The sequence below is a fragment of the Phascolarctos cinereus genome, unplaced genomic scaffold (assembly GCF_003287225.1).
Source record: "Phascolarctos cinereus isolate Bilbo 61053 unplaced genomic scaffold, phaCin_HiC Scaffold_2;HRSCAF=192, whole genome shotgun sequence".
Lineage (NCBI taxonomy): Eukaryota > Metazoa > Chordata > Mammalia > Diprotodontia > Phascolarctidae > Phascolarctos > Phascolarctos cinereus.
In genome coordinates this window covers 230,439,744-230,455,828 of record NW_027555625.1, presented here as the reverse complement: position 1 = coordinate 230,455,828, position 16,085 = coordinate 230,439,744, and positions in this window count along the sequence as shown.

The following is a 16,085-nucleotide window of genomic DNA, read 5'->3' as shown; positions in this document are numbered from 1 at the left end:
CTGTAGATCTATGATGATGTTAAGCTATGCTGAACCTCATTGATAAGCTGGAGCAGAGCTAGAAAAAGATGACCAAGATGGCAGGTAACTCACGGTTGTGCTGTAGGAAAGTGATCAGCTTGATTAGATGCTTAGCTTGAAGAAAAGGATATTGGGGTTGGGGACACAGGCAAGCAAATGGCAATTGTCTTCAGATATCCAAAGGCTAGAGAAAAGGGTGCCCAAGGTGTTTGAAACTTTCTCTGCTTTTCTGATCTCAGGCTCTCTAAGAGTCTAAGGATGAGATGCCCTTCACTGGCTCCAGCCCCATTTAGCCCCTCAATCTATAAGGTCAAAGGGTGAGAAAGACTGGAGCTCATGCTATATAATGGATCAGCCAACATGCAATTATTAAGTGCCTATTGTATACCAGGCACTGTGCTAAGCCCTGGAGAAAGGAAGCCAGTCAGTCAGTTAGTCAATAAGCATTTATGTTCCAGGCACTTTGCTAAGTGCTGAGGATTCAAAGGGAGGGAAAAAACAGTCTCTTCTCTCAAGGAGCTTGGCATAATGGGGGAGATAGTACATAAACAACTATGAACAAACAAAATATATCCTGAGTAAAGAAAGTTACATACAAGATACAGAAAGGCCACCCCGCCCCCAAACCCAGCTATATCTACCCTCAAGGAGCTCACAGACTAATGGGGGAGACTACATCTAAACAACTATGTATTCAACACAAGAGGTTGCTTGGTGGTACACTGGATAGCGTGATGGGCCAGGAGTCAGGAAGATTCATCTTCATGAGTTCAAATCTAGCCTCAGACATTTACTAGCTGTGTGACCCTGGGCAAGTCACTTAACCCTGTCTGCCTCAATTCTTTGTCTGTAAAATGATCTGGAGAAGGAAATGGCAAACCACTCTAATACTTTTGCCAAGAAAACCCCAAATGGGGTCATGAAGAGTTGGACATGACTGAAAAACAACTGAACTGAACACACAAGATATATACAGAGTAGATGAAAGGTAATCTCAGAGGGGAAGGCATTAACAACATATGTGTGGGTGGATGGATTGTTTTTTAGTCTAAAGAAGGGAGACTGTAAGGAGACCATGAAAATTACCTTGAATTTACTGAAAGATATTTGTGGAAGAGAAATGAAACCTGCTTTGCTTGACTCTAAAAGGAAAATGAAGATCAATTGGAGGACAGTCATAGGGAGGTCAGTCTGAGTTCAATATAAGGAGTAAATTCTTAATAGTTAGAGAGATCTTCCAATGAAATGGGTTGCCTCAGGAGGTAGTGAGTTCTCTGTCACTGGAGACCTTTGTTTAGAGGTTGGGTGTTGCACACGGGATTCATGATTTGGGTAGGGCTTGGACCTGGTGATTCCTGAGATCCCATCCAGCGATAGGTCTAAAGGTTGGGATCTCTCTAAGGTCCCTCTTGCTCAGCTCCCTCAACAGTTCCTTATGTGCCGTGATATCCAGACCTTTCACCAATCTGGTTGCCCTCCTACTGTTTGTCACTGCCTCCCTTAAAGTGTGATCCCCACGTTCTTTTCTAAATGCTCACAAACCATCTGTGTTTGGGGAGGATCTAACATCTGGGTCTTGGAAGGGGCAGTTCTTCTGGGATATGAGTTCAGTAGTGAACAGAAGCATCCAGATGTTCCTACTTGTTAAGAGCAGTTATCTGTCTGCAGGAAGGGAGGCTTCTCAGCCAGGGCGGGCGTGAGCATGCACGCTGACATCTCCATCAGAGTCCCCAGTTTGGCTCTGACTTCCCAGCAAACACTGGTCATTTTGTTTCCAGTAATCTGGGTCCATCGGCTCAACACGCCTGGATGTTGCGTCCAAGAAGTTACACCTTTGGCTTCAGTGATTCCTTCAGCACAAACACCCGGCACTCCCTCATGTTGATCTAACAGCTTGACAACTCTGTAGGTGGAGAGCTGGCAGGGGGCCAAGCCAAATTTTCTGTTTCTTCCTTTTAATATAACAGTGCCTTTGATGTGCTTGGGATTTTTTGAATGAACAAATGAACTTGTTTATGTAAAAAGACCCAGCAAAAATTTCCACTGCATAATTGCAGTTTGTTTTCCAATGGTATGGTGGTGCATCGTCGGAGATGCTCTTCATAGGCTAAGAAGCTGCCTTCTATATAAAGACCTAAATACTCAGTAGCTTCTGGTGCGTTAAACAGTCAGTCAGTCAATAAGCATTTATTAAGCACTTACTATTGTGGGGCAATGTGAAGGGCTGCTCTGTCTGTTTACAAATGACTGAACCTTGATTCCAGAGACACAATGTTGGCTTATTTGAAAGAGGAAAGAATCTCAAGTGATCAAAACCATCACATTGCACTATTTATTTTTGCCAGGCAATTGGGGTTAAGTGACTTGCCCAGGGTCACACAGCTAGTAAGTGTCCAGTGTCTGGTCTGAGACCGGATTTGAACTCAGGTCCTCTTGACTCCAAGGCCAGTGCTCTATCCACTGCACCATCTAGCTGCCCCCATATTGCACTTTAGCAACTAGAAAACTTATTATAGGGCCATAGAATATTAAAGCATAGAACACAGAATGTTAGAGTAGGCAGAACCCTAGAACACAGAACATTGCTGTTAGAGCTCAGTGACCTTAGAACAGAGATGGTTAAAACATCTGAAAAAGAAAAATTGATATTTGAGCTAGATGGGCCTTGGAACACAGAATATAAATGTTAGAACTCAAAGAGATCTTAGAACAAAGAATATAGAATATTAGAGATGGAAGGGACCTTAGAACACAGAATAACAGTGTTAGGGTCAGAAGGAACCAAAACAAATAGAGTGTTAAAGTTGGAAGGGACCATATGGATCATTTAACCCAATAACTCATTTTGCAGATGAGGAAACAGGACAGACTGGGAAGGGGATTTGCTTAAATTTCCATGACTCGTTCTAGGCATCAGCATTTTATTCTGTCGTGTAAACACAGCTGGATAAGTTGGAGTTAGGACATTGCTTTGTAACTCCCTGTAACTGGAGGTTATTCAAGCTGACTGTCAGGGAGTCTGCAGATCAGGACACTGCTGCATTTGGTGGGGGCTGTTCCTCTGAGGTTCTCTCTAATGTAGGGATTCTATGCTTCTGTGATTTTAATTGACTTGTGGTTTACTAATGGATGGGCCCAAATAAGCCAGAGGGCAAAGCTTTAGGGATGCAATGCCATGTAGTATGGTGGTTTCCCACTGAGCGGCGGTGGTTAATTTTTCCCAGTCCGCGAAATTTTTACTATCCAAACACTTTGTTTCTTAAAACCAGTTCTGTTACTTCCCAGTTGTGTGATTTTGGGTAAGTCATTTCCCTCTCTGGGCCTCAGTTTCCTACTTTGCAGTTAGGTGGCACAAGGACAGCGAGGTGGTTCAGTGGATAGAGTGCCAGGCCTGGAGTCAGGAAGACTCATCTTCCTGAGTTCAAATCTGGCCTCAGACACTTACTAGCTGTGTGACCCTGGGCAAGTCACTTAACTCTGCCTCAGTTTCCTCATCTGTCAAATGAGCTGAAGAAGGAAATGGCAAACCACTCTAGTATCTTTGCCAAGAAAACCCCAAAATGGGGTCATGAAGAGGCAGACACGACTGAAACAACTGAACAACAAAAATCCCTGTGAGAATGCTCAATGTCCCTGATGCATTTCCCAGCGTGGAAAAGGCTGGGCTACCTGTTTTTGGTAGCCATGATAATATATAATGCAAGTACCTTGGAAAGACTTTGGAGCACGGATAGACATTCTGTAAATGGTTCTCTTCTATGAAACGCACAGCACGCAGCAGCCTCTTTGACTGGCTGAGGGTACATTCAAAGAGCACTCTCTGACCTTTTTCCCAGCTATGGCTGGTTTGACTTGATATCAGCTGGCTCCTTCCAGGATGATGGTGGGCCCTTTCCAGTTACCGAGTGGCCCATGAAAACAGACCTTAGTTCTTGGTCTCAACATTTGTTCTTTTGTTTTAGGTGAAAGAGATTAATCTGGAAGCTACAATCTTGTGGTTTTTGAAAGGTCAAGAGAACAAACCACCCAAGATCCAGTAGTTCTCATATGGGTTTTCAGCCAGCCCAACATCGATGTCCTGCGGATTGAGGAGTGGCTGAGATGAGCCATCATCTTTGCATGTGAGCTTCGTGTAGGACCGATGCTATGGTGACACTCAGTTGAGTCTGAGCTGGCTTTGCTCAGAGACTGAGGGGATAATGGGGAGGATGTGCCTGCAAGGTGGTGGCAGAGAAGCAAATATCCTTTTGTAAAAGGTAATTAAGGTTAATTGGTTAAGTGGAAGTGGGGCTCTGGTTGCTGCTGGCTAACAATAGAAGCAACATACCTGGGAGGAGGACTTGAGTTGATAGCATTAGAGAAGAGACACTAACCTTTCAGGGAGGAGGGCACTAGCATCTGGGTAGATAGCACTTCCCTTTCAGGGGTGTCTTAAGGGTCAAATGAGATAATAATTGTAAAGCACTTAGCACAAAGCCTGGCACATAGTAAGAGCTAATGTAAATTAGTTGTTGGTATTGTTATTATTTCATGGTTAAGATGCTCCTTGAAGGAAGTCAGAGACTCTGTGAGGTAGAAATCAGGAGGGAGAACATTCTAGGCACAGAGACAACCAATGCAGTCATGTGTTTTTGAGAATAGAAATTGCTTCATTTATTGTCTTTGCATCTTCGGTACCTAGCACAGTGCCTGGCACATAGTAGGTGCTTGATGAATTCTGGTAAATAAATGCTCCTTAAGAAGGCCGGTTTGAACCATAGAGAGTGGGAAGGACTTATAATGAGGCTGGAAAGGCAGGTTGGGGCTAGGTTGTGAATGATTTTAAAATAACAATAACAGCTCAAATTTCTATGGAAATTTAAGGTTTATGGAGTATTTTCTTTAAAACAACTGTGTGAGGAATGTGATATATTTATTATTGTCCCTATTTTATAAATGAGGAAACTGATGCTCAGAAAGGGGCAATGATTCACCGGCATTCATGCTAGGAAGTGTCAGGGTGGTCAAGGATTTACCACCTCAGATATAATGCTCTTTCCATGCTATCAAGTTGCCTCTTAAAAACCTATGATTCTCAAGGAGTGATGTGTAAGATGGGCAGCTCTAGAACCCAAGGAGGATGGGAGTAGGAGGGAGATAGTCTGTAGTGAGGCACTGGGTGGGCTACTGAGGGAATGGCTCTCACTTGAAATGAGTTTACTGTGGAGGACTCAGGAGCCAAAGCTTAGGAGCATGAGACTTAACTCTCTGTCTATACATAGTATAACAGGATCATAGGATCTATGTTTATAGGGCCATAGATGCAGAGATAGAAGACTCCCTTTGTTTTACAGTTGAGGAAACTGAGACCCAGTCACACATCCAAGGTCATACACAAGTAGTAAGCATCAGATGTGGGTTTTGAATAGAGAGCCTCCCACTCCAGTCAGTGCTCTTTCTTTTCTTGAAAACCAAGTATTTCTTACTTTTCTTCTTTTTTATTATAATCTTAACAAATATCAAGAATTGCATCATATTTCACCACATAATCATTGCCACCACGTAATCATTGCACCCTGTTTTTCAGTCCAAAAATTGGTTTATTACCTTTCATCACATAATTGTTGCATGGTATGATTCTGTTCATTACGAAACTTAAAAGGTAAACAGAGCAGCAATGTATTCACCCGTGACATATGGATATGCATTTATCTCCTGTGCATTGCGAGCTGCAAGCCTAGAATTCGCAGTGTACATGCATTGTCTGTATATATTTCCAAAAGCTGGTTGGTTTAGAGTGATGCAGTACTAACGGTATTGTCACTCAACCCGATGAAGAGTCGTAGGTGCAAGGGCTGAGGAGGATAGGCGAAGCTGCCGTGAGTAAGTCACGGATATGGTAAGACTAGTATCTTCCTGGGCTGGTAAACTGTACAGTTCCTCTGCCAGTGATACAGTTTGGCAATAAATGATTTTTAAGTAATACTGGAACAATTCTTAAAAAAGCTTCACACAATGGTTGCATCCCACTTTTTTGCAAAAAATTTGGCATAAAATTTGTGACGATTATGCGGTGAAACACTGGATTTCAATAGCCAAAGAACAGAAAGGAGACTTATATATGTGTAACGTTTCCATCTGTGGTACTAGAGTTGTGTGGCACTAACTTCACATCCTGCACACACTCAGGTGAGTCAGAGACTAGTGTGGGCTAGGGTAATCAGAGAAGGTTTCCTAGAGGAGGTGCAACTCAACTGATTTGGAGAAGAAAAATGGGATGAAGAGGAGGGCTTTCCAGAAGGAGGATCAGCTCAGTTGCAGGCATGGAGGTGATGGGGCAGCAATGAAGCCACTCTGACTGCACTTATGGTTTATACTGAGAAAAGGAGGAGACAAGCTCCGAAGAGTGGAGAAGTGTAGGGTCAGTTGTGGAGATCTGAGCCAGGAGAAGATAGAGCTAGGTAGGTCTAATCAGAAACTCAGAATTCTATTTATGGATCAGCTTCTGTTTATTTCTGTCTGCCTTAGGGCTCAGTAGGTATGTCTAACTGCTAATTAAAAGCAGCTGAACCCATTGTATTGGCTTGTGAAAGAAAAAGTGGGAAACCTGACCTAAATAAGTTAGGGCTCACTCTGGACATCGCCTTGAGAAAACCTGCAAAGCTGCAAAAAGGTGTGGCAAGCAGGCAATTTGCCTCGACAGCTAACCACAAGGGTTAGCCCAGAGAACAGAGAGGACAGAGAATCTGGCTTCAAACAAGCAAAGAAGAAGGCAAGGAGAATTTTGCAGTGATCTGTAAAGAGGGAAAAATGTTTGTGTTTCAGTTAGTACTAAATAACACATAAACATCAAATGCAAATTGGTCTCAGTTCTAGAGGAAGAAGGAAAAAAAGGCGGGCAGAATTTGTCTCTCTAGGTTTTGAGGGAGAATGAAATGTTCCTTGAAGAAATGGGGAAAAAAATACTTCAAGGAGGAAACATAGAAGAAAAGGGATATGAAAAGGCAAAGGGGAATTCTTAGGATTAGGAGGCTGCAGGGTGAATGTGGAGCAGAGAAAGGAGGGAAGTAAAAAGAACACAACATTCAGAGCTAAATAATAGTGGGGAGGGGAAGGGAATAAGCATTTATTAAATGCCTACTATGTACCAGGCACTGTACTAAGCACTTTACAAATATTATCTCATTTGATCCTCACAACAATCCTGCAGGGGTTAGTGTTATTATTATTCCCATTAGACAGTTAAGGAAACTGTGACAGACAGAAGTTAAGTGACTTGCCCAGGGTTACACTGCTAGGAATATTCTGAGTCAGGATTTGAACTCAGAGTTTCCTGACTCCAAGTGTAGCTCTCTCTCCACTGAAGCACCTAGTTGCCTAGGTAGAGGGTATCTTCCCACAGAGGAGAGAACTTGACAGTTTCAGGAGGAAGCAGTTTCTTGTGTTCCTAGGAATAATAATATATATCTACAGGTGCCACTGGGAAAAAAATCCTCTGGCGCTGGTCAGAGGAAGAAGAGATGAGTGGTAGTGGCGGATGGCTCCATGCTTCTGGGCACAAAGGTAACCATTTGTTGATCTGACATAAATAACAAAGAATTTTGGGGTTCTCCCAGAATGCATGTCTTTATCTAGATATCTAGGACATTATAGAAAGTCTTCTGAGACCTGACAAACATTTTCTACACTTAGAACTAGAGAGGGGAAAAACCCTGGAGAGCATTTGGTGAAGGACCAATGCAGGTTGAAGGAGAAATAATATCGTCATGGGGCTGACTCTACTACAGATCGTCCAAACAGAAGGAGGAATTACTAAGGAGTCCAGGAAGCAGATTAGACACCCAGCCCAGAGGCATGTTATTGGACTGTCGCAATTCACCAGATTGGTCTAACGAGGGCAGAGTTCAGTGGATTGTCACTTTCTTATTCCTGGACATTATGTCTCCTTTAATGAGTCTAAGATTGTCCTAGCTTTCCTGTCGTGTTTCTACTAATGAGTTTACATGTATTCCCTCAGTAGAAAGTAAGCACCTTGAGAGCAAGAACTATTTATTTTCATTTGTCTTTGACTCCTCAGCACTTAGTAGGCACCTTACACACAATAGGTGCTAAATAAATGCTTGTTGGCTTGGCTTCTATTGTAGTGACAGGGACCTTAAGCTATGTGTGTATCTTCTGGAGCTCTCTCTATGCCAAAAGCAGAACAGCTGATAAAATTATGACTTGTTTTAATGATAATTTCATCCTTCAAAATATGGAGGAAGGAGAACTGCTGCTCTGGACCTCCTTCTAGCCAACCGGGAAGAGGTAGTTGCTTAAGTAGGAATCTTGGGAACAAATGATCGACTGCATCAGAGTTTGTGAAGGAGAAGGAAGTATATGCTCTGTTGAGCACTCCTGGAGTCAGGAGGACCTGAGTTCAAATCCAGCGTCAGACACTTGACACTTACTAGCTGTGTAACCCTGGGCAAGTCACTTAACTCCGATTGCCTCACCAAAAAGCAAAAAACAAAAAAAAAGAATCGTGCCAGTATTACTTAAAAATCATTTATTCCTCTGTTGAGCTGTATGAGGCAGCATATATGTATGTATGTGTGTACATGTGGGATTAAAGAAATGTGTATATATAAATATATACATATATGTATGTATGCATGTGGGATTAAAGAAATATGTATATATATATATATATATACACACATATACATATATGTGTATATATGTGGGATTAAATAAATAAATGTATATACATATATACACATACATTTGTAAGAAAACAACATGATAGAATAGAACCAAGAAAGTTTGAGTTCAGTTGTCATCTCTCTTACATGCTAGCTGTGTGAACTTGGGCAAGTCACTTAACTTCTCAAGGGTACAAGTAGCTGTCTGAAAGGGTAAGCTGAAGACCAGTAGGCTATATGTTTTAAGGGAGTATGGAGGGAATTTCCATAAGGGGAGTTTCCTATGCTGATTCTAGACCAGGAAAACCAGGTCAAAACCTGGAGCCAGGAGGACCTGGATTTGAATCTTTCTTCTGACACATACGGGCTGTGGGATGTTGAGGGCCGATCTTAAGAGTCTGATAAGGGTTTAAGATCCAAGGCAGAGTTTGACCTCTGCCCAGGCTTTTACCCAAAAGGGCTCACTGATTAAGTGGTATGGCTCCCCAATTCCTTCCTAAGTAAGAGGTCTCTGAGACATTCCTTCTCTCTCTTTGAACCTTAGATTTACATATTCACTCCTCTATGCAGGTGGCCCCAAGGCGCCTGGGAAAACCTTGGAATCTACAGCCCAAGCTAGGAACCCTGATAAGGAGGAAATTCATGACTGTCACATCCTCAGCAGATGTTCTGGGGAGTAACTCTCAGGGAGGACTCTTTGAAGTTAGGCTAGATCTTCCCTACATATTCTGTGCCCTTAGATGAATAAACTGAGTCAGTAATGCTACTCCGCCTGGCCCATGTCATAAGTTATTTCACGCCTCTCCGTTCGGTGTACAATCTGGTTGCGGGTGACAGTGGGACAGAGCCAGTCACTCCCTTCTCAGTGGCCTATACAGCCCTCTAAGACTAAAAGTTGCAGAGAAGGTCATTTCTTTATCTGGTCAACCTATTTATATCAATCTGTGTGTATGAGTGTATGTGTGTGTATGTGTGTGTGTGGGGGGGCAGGGGCAGCAAGTTAAGTTGGAGGGAGAGGGTAAGTGTGTGTAGCATATTGAATAGAGAACCAGCCTTGAATCCAGGAAGTCCTGGGTTCAAATCTCAATTCTAACAAATACCTGTTATGTGACCCTGGGTAAGTCACTTAACTACTTGGTGTTCTCTGAGACTATAAGTTGCAGAGAAGGTGCCAGCCTACATTTCCTCCCCTAACTGTTCTCTATACTAATGAAATCATAGGGCCAGACTCTATTCAATCTCTCTTTGTCTCTCCATTTTTCTCTCTCTGTTTCTCTCTATTAATGCACACACACACATACACACATATGATATGTAAATATATGTATATATTAACCAAGATACAGGAATCTTTGTCCTCCTGGAAAGTTCTCTCAGCAGGAGCAAACATGAATTATTCCAATAACATGAAATGCCAATATCATTAACAAAATCTTTTCCATTCCACAGCCTAAATGGTGAGTCTGTGTGGACACTATTGAACCATGCTTGGTTTATGGGATGGAAGAGCTGCCTGGCTTCCCCAGCAGTAATTTCATCTTCCAAATATTTGCTCTTAAATGGGTTAATTGTTTTCCCCTAACCACACTGAAGCTGGCACTAGGAGATGTGCAGTTAACCTTAACACATATTTTCCCAGGGAAGAGAGTCATCTGTCACTGTGTGGAGGCCAGGCGGTGTGAGAAGAGGCATTAACAGCTTGCCAGAACCATGACCTACAGGGAGTAGGTCAGTTTAGTGGTCAGCCTGAGAGACTGGCAAACTCCTATCTTAATAGCCCTACCTAGCACCAGTTCATTACTTCTCCGAGGCTGTAGGGCCATGCCTGCTATCAAGGAGGAAAATTATATACAGCCTCCTCAGCACTCTGTTTAGGGTGGGGGGAGGAATAACAGGGACAGGGATGGGAACTAGACCTAGGATTTCGTGGATATAGGAAACTGAGGTAAAGAAACTACCTTCTCTGCAACTTTGAGTCTTAGAGGGCTGTCTAGACCACTGAGGAGGGAGTGACTGGCTCAGTCACACAGCCCGTATGTGTTAGAAGAAAGACTGGAATCCAGGTCCTCCTGCCTTCAAGACCAGCTCTCTGTCCTCTCAGGAAAAGAGCTTCCTGTCATACTTTAGGAATGGGACGCAATTTTATTGTGCTGTAGAAATGACGAAGGGGGCTTTTGGAGAAGCATAGGAAGACTTGTGTGAGCTGATGCAGGGGGAAGTGATCAGAATCAGGAGAACTATTTACATAATAACAACAGCATGGTAAAGACAAATACCTTTAAAATTCTTAAGATCTCTCATCAATTCAGTGACCAACCAGAACTCCGGAGGACCCGTGATGTAACATGCTACCCACTTCTTGACAGAGACGTGATGAACTAAAGGTGCAGACTGAAGCATGTATGTACACACACGTACATACAACATAACATGTGCGCACATATACATAGACACATGTTTATACAATTAAACATTTCCATATGTCATATAGAACATATATATACACACATATATAATATTTCTACTAATATGTGATATATATTTGAACATGGACATTGCAGGAATTTGATTTGGTTGATTGTGTATATTTATTACAAAGGTTTTGTTTTTCTTTCTTTTTCAGTGTGCGTGTGAGATCTAAAGGGGGTAAATAAGGTAGATGTTTTATTGAAAAAAATTACTACTAAAAAAAAAGAAGAGAAAAACCACATCTATTTATATAGTACTATAAAGTTTGAAAATCAGTTTACCTCATTTGATCCTCATAACAAACCTGTTTGGTGGGTTATCTTATTATCCCCATATAACAGATGAAGAGACTGAGACTCACAGAGGCTCAGGTATTTCAGGGTGGCCCAGCCACTGAGTGTCTGAGGTAGTAGTCAAACTCTGGTCTTCTTGACTCTGAGTCTAATGCTCTTGGCCATACTGGGCAGAGCTGTGGGGGAATGCCAGGTAAACCCTGCAAGGGTAACTGCTCCGTAATACTGCCAACCCCAAGCCCATCCAGGGTGGTAGAAAGAGACCTGGATTTGGAGTCAGAAGACCTCGGTTTGAAGTCTGGCTTTACCACATATACCTTGCTCGGGCAAGTCATTTCATCTTTCTAGACTTCCTCTGTAAAACTAAGTGGGTTGGTTTTTCAGATCAATTCCAGCCCCAAATCTCAGGGCCACAGTTTTCTCATCTGTAAAATGGGGGTAGCAATGTTTGCCCTCCTTTCTGGATTTTTGTCTGGAAAGTGCTTGGTAAACCATAAAGTGCTATGGAGGCATGAACTGTCATTAGAGAGGAAGCCCAGAGAGAAGAAGTCACTTACTCAGGAGCAAACAGACTTTAACCCAGGTCTCCTGACTCCTGGGCACTGCTCTTTGTCATTACTCTAGGTGAGTAGGCTGAGTAGAGAGGAGCAGAGGAGAAGTGAGCCTCAGTTTCCACATCTGTAAGTTGAGGAGGTTGGATAAGATGATCCCTAAGGTGCCTTCCACCTCTAAGTCCTATGAAAACCTCTGAACTAGGAAAGGTTTTTTTCCTGTTCAGATTATTGCTCCCAGAGCCCAGACTATGCCTAATTCTTTGGACTTTTCCCTATCTCCTTACCATGTTAGAAATTTCCCAACTTGAACATGACCCAGTCAGGGCTTGGATTAAAACCTATCTTCTGCAAGAGGTCTTTCCTGGTCCCACTAGTTGCTAGTGCCTTCCCTTCTGAGATAACCTTCTGCTTGACTGTGGGGTCTATCTTGTATCGACTGACTATCTCCTTCCTTAGAATGTGAGCCTCTTGAGGGCAGGGACTGCTGTTACCTTTCTTTATATCCCCAGCACTTAGAACAGCCCCTGGCATATCAGAAGTGCTTAGTAAATGCTTTTAAAATTGATAAATTGATTGTCTTCTGTAGACCAAAAGTTGGTAGATACTCTTGACACCTGCTGAATCACCAAACCTGTTATTCTTCCTAGATATCATGGAGCACTATACATGGAATTGGACCTGGATTCAAGGCCAAGCTCTGCCCCTTACTGTGTAAGTGTGACCAAGTCATTTTGGCCCCTTATACCTCAGTTTCCTAATCTGTCAAATGGGGACAGTAATCCACAACAGGCAGAGTAGTATAGTAGGAAAATTGCCAGACTTGGTGTTAACAGAGCTCATGGTCATATAGGCGCTGAATCTTTCTGGGCCTCAGCTTTCTCATCTGAAGCATGATGTTAGTGCAAAATGTGCTGGACCTGGAGATAGGAAGACCTGGTTTTGAATTCTGCCTCTGATTCCTATTAGCTGTCTGACCCTCTGAATTTCAGTTTCCTTATCTGTAAAATGGGGATAATAATAACACCAACTGTACAGTTGGTTGTAAGGCTCAAATAAGATGATGTATTTGGAATACTTTGTGAATGCTAAAGTTCTATATAAATGTTAACCTTCATTATTATTATTATCGTCATCATCATTAATTACCTATGAGGCTCAAATGTAAAAAATATAGGTAAAATATTTTGTAAATTTCTTTTTAAATATAAATATAATTTATTCCCCCATTACATGTTAAAACAATTTTAAAACATTTTTTAAAGTTTTGAGTTCCAAATTCTACCCCTCTCTCCTTCCTTTCCCCCTTTCTGAGAGGGTAAGCAATCAGATATAGATTATACATGTGCAATTATGTAAAGCGTTTCCATATTAGTAATTTTGTACAAGAAGACTTGAATAAAAGAAAAAGAATGAAAGGAAGAAAGTGAAAAAAACCAGCATGCTTCAATCTGTATTCAAACAATATCAGTGAATTTCAAAGCACTGTGAAAATATTAACTGTTGTTACCAGCCTCACATGTCATCTGTCATTAGCTACCTCAAAAGTCTATGGTCAGGAAAACACTTTATAAACTATAATGATAGGAAGGTAGGAACTACAGAAATTCTAGGAACTAGTATAATTTATGGAATGCTTCCTTTCTTCCTGCTTGGACAGAGGAGAGTTGGGATCAGTTAATAAGCATTTGTTAAGTACCTACCTTGCACCGGATACTGTGCTAAATGTTGGGGATGAGAGGACAGAAATGGAACAGCCCATGCCTTCAGGGAGTGTGTAGGCTAATGTGAAGACCAGAAGATCTGAGATGGTACCTGGATGTCCCCCTTTGCCCTGATTCTTCCTAAGGTCTCAGGTAAGACATTTGCCTTTCAGCTGCCTCAGGTTTCCTGGCTCTAATATGGGGATGCTGCTATGCCTTCTGCAAACTCAGTAAGCCTGTTGGACATCTCAAATGAGGTCATCATTGTAATTACTAGGAGTGCAGAATCTGATGTGATCTCAGAACAGGCCTGGGGAAGGGCCTTGGCATAGAGGTTGTCCTTGTATCCTCAGCACTGAACACACATTTAACAGACACTTGACTTGAATTGACTTCAGTGGAAGGGTTAGAGCTGGAAAGGACCCTAGAGACCATCTAAACCAACCTTGTGCTTTCCAGAAGGCTGTCACTGTGCAAAGGCAAAAGATGCTGGCACCTGGTGGAAGGATGATGAGAGATGTCCCATAATGAGAGGGGATGAATTCAGTTTTTGAACTTGGATTCCTTAGGAGACATGCTGGATTGTTGGCACCAGATAGATGCATAAAAAAATGGTGGTCTCCCTGCCAAAAACAATGTTTTCCCCTTCGAAAGAGCTGGTAATTAACTGCTATTCCCTGGTAATTACCTGGCAGCATCCTTTGGGCATGTACAAGTGAATTCTCCCCTGACTAAGCTGGGGCAGCTCCCTGAGTTACCCGCCAGCCCTGCTAAAGCTGGAGACTTTCCTTTAATTTTCAAGGGAATTGAATTTTGGGTACAGAGATCAGGGATTTTTCAGCTAACTTGGTCTACTGGAAGCAGGGAAGGGAAAAGTATGTGTGTGTGTGTGTGTGTGTGTGTGTGTGTGTGTGTGTGTGTGTGTGTATGTGATCAAGTGTCTGTTGCCTTCCTACCCAAAATGTAAGCCCTTTGTCCCTTGGGGACTTTTGGCTAAACACCAGAGAGTGGGGGGTAGGGTATGGTGCATGACAGCCAAAATCTCCATTTGCTTTTTCTTTGTCTCTGTGTCTCTGCCTCTATTCTGCCCTTATTCATGGTTCTCCCCATATTTCCCCCCCCTTTATTGTTCTTGCTTCTTATCTATCTCTTCTTGTCTTTCTTTGTCTTGTCTCTCTTTCTGTTTTTGTCTTTCATTAATTCATTCAACAAACACTTAAGTGTCTACTATGTTTGATGTACTATAGTAGCACTGAGAGAGGTACAAAGAAGCTTCTCACCATACAGAACTTACAATCCAGTAGAAAAAAAAATAAGACAAAAGTGAATAACAACAGCACAAAAGAGAATATGATAGATATCTGAAAGGTACAGAAAGCTAGGAAAGGTCTTCCTTTACCTTTCTCTATTATTCTCTTATGTCTTTGTCTTGATTTCTCACTTAACTGTCTGTCTCTTCCTTTCGGTCTTCCGCTTACTTTAAGTCTGTCTCTACTTTCCTCGCTGTCTTTCACTCACTCAATTTGAAGTCTCTTTCTCTGTTTGTCTCTGTTTCTGTTTTTTTTTCTCTCCTTATGTTTTTGTCAGTCTCCTTTTTCACTGCCTTTTTCTGTCACTTTTTCCCCCCCCCATTTTCCCCTCTTCACCTTTACCTCTTGGATTATCTAGCTTACCTTTCAGACATAGTTAGGGCACCACTGCCTATTCCTTCCAGGCTTTTCCTGATCCCTGCCCCCATCATCAATTCTCTCTGTCTTTTACATCTCTATTTTTCTGCCTCGCTTTCCCTCAGAAGGCTTTGTATTTAATTATCACTATGTACAACCTTTTCATCTAGTAGAAGATAAAGTTTTTGAGGACAGAGAGTGTTTTATTTTTGTTTTTGTATCCTTAGTACTTAGAACAGTGTCTGGTATATATTTGGTGCTTAACAAGTGTTTATTGAATTTAATTCTCACTGTTTCACTGTCTCTCTCTCTCTTCCTTCCTTCCCTCCTCCTCTCCCTCCTCTCCCTCCTTGCCTTCCCCTTCCTCTTCCTCTTCCCTTTCTTCATGTTCTCTCTCTCTCTCTCTCTCTCTCTCTCTCTCTCTCTCTCTCTCTCTCTCTCTCTCTCTCTCTCTCTCTCATCTCTATTACTGGCACATTTGCTCCATTTTTCTCACCTCTTGTTTCTCACTCGTCTCTGTATCTCTCACTGTTACTGTATCCCCCTCTCATTCACTATATTTCTGCTCTCTTTTCAGCTTTCTCTTGCTGTCTGTCTTTCTTGGTCCCTTGTTGCTTTCCCCTTCACTGTCTCTGTTTCTCTTTTTTTCCCTTTCTCTGGCTTTGTTTTTCTCTCTGACTCTGTTACTCTGACTCTAAAGGATTTTAGCATTTTAGGA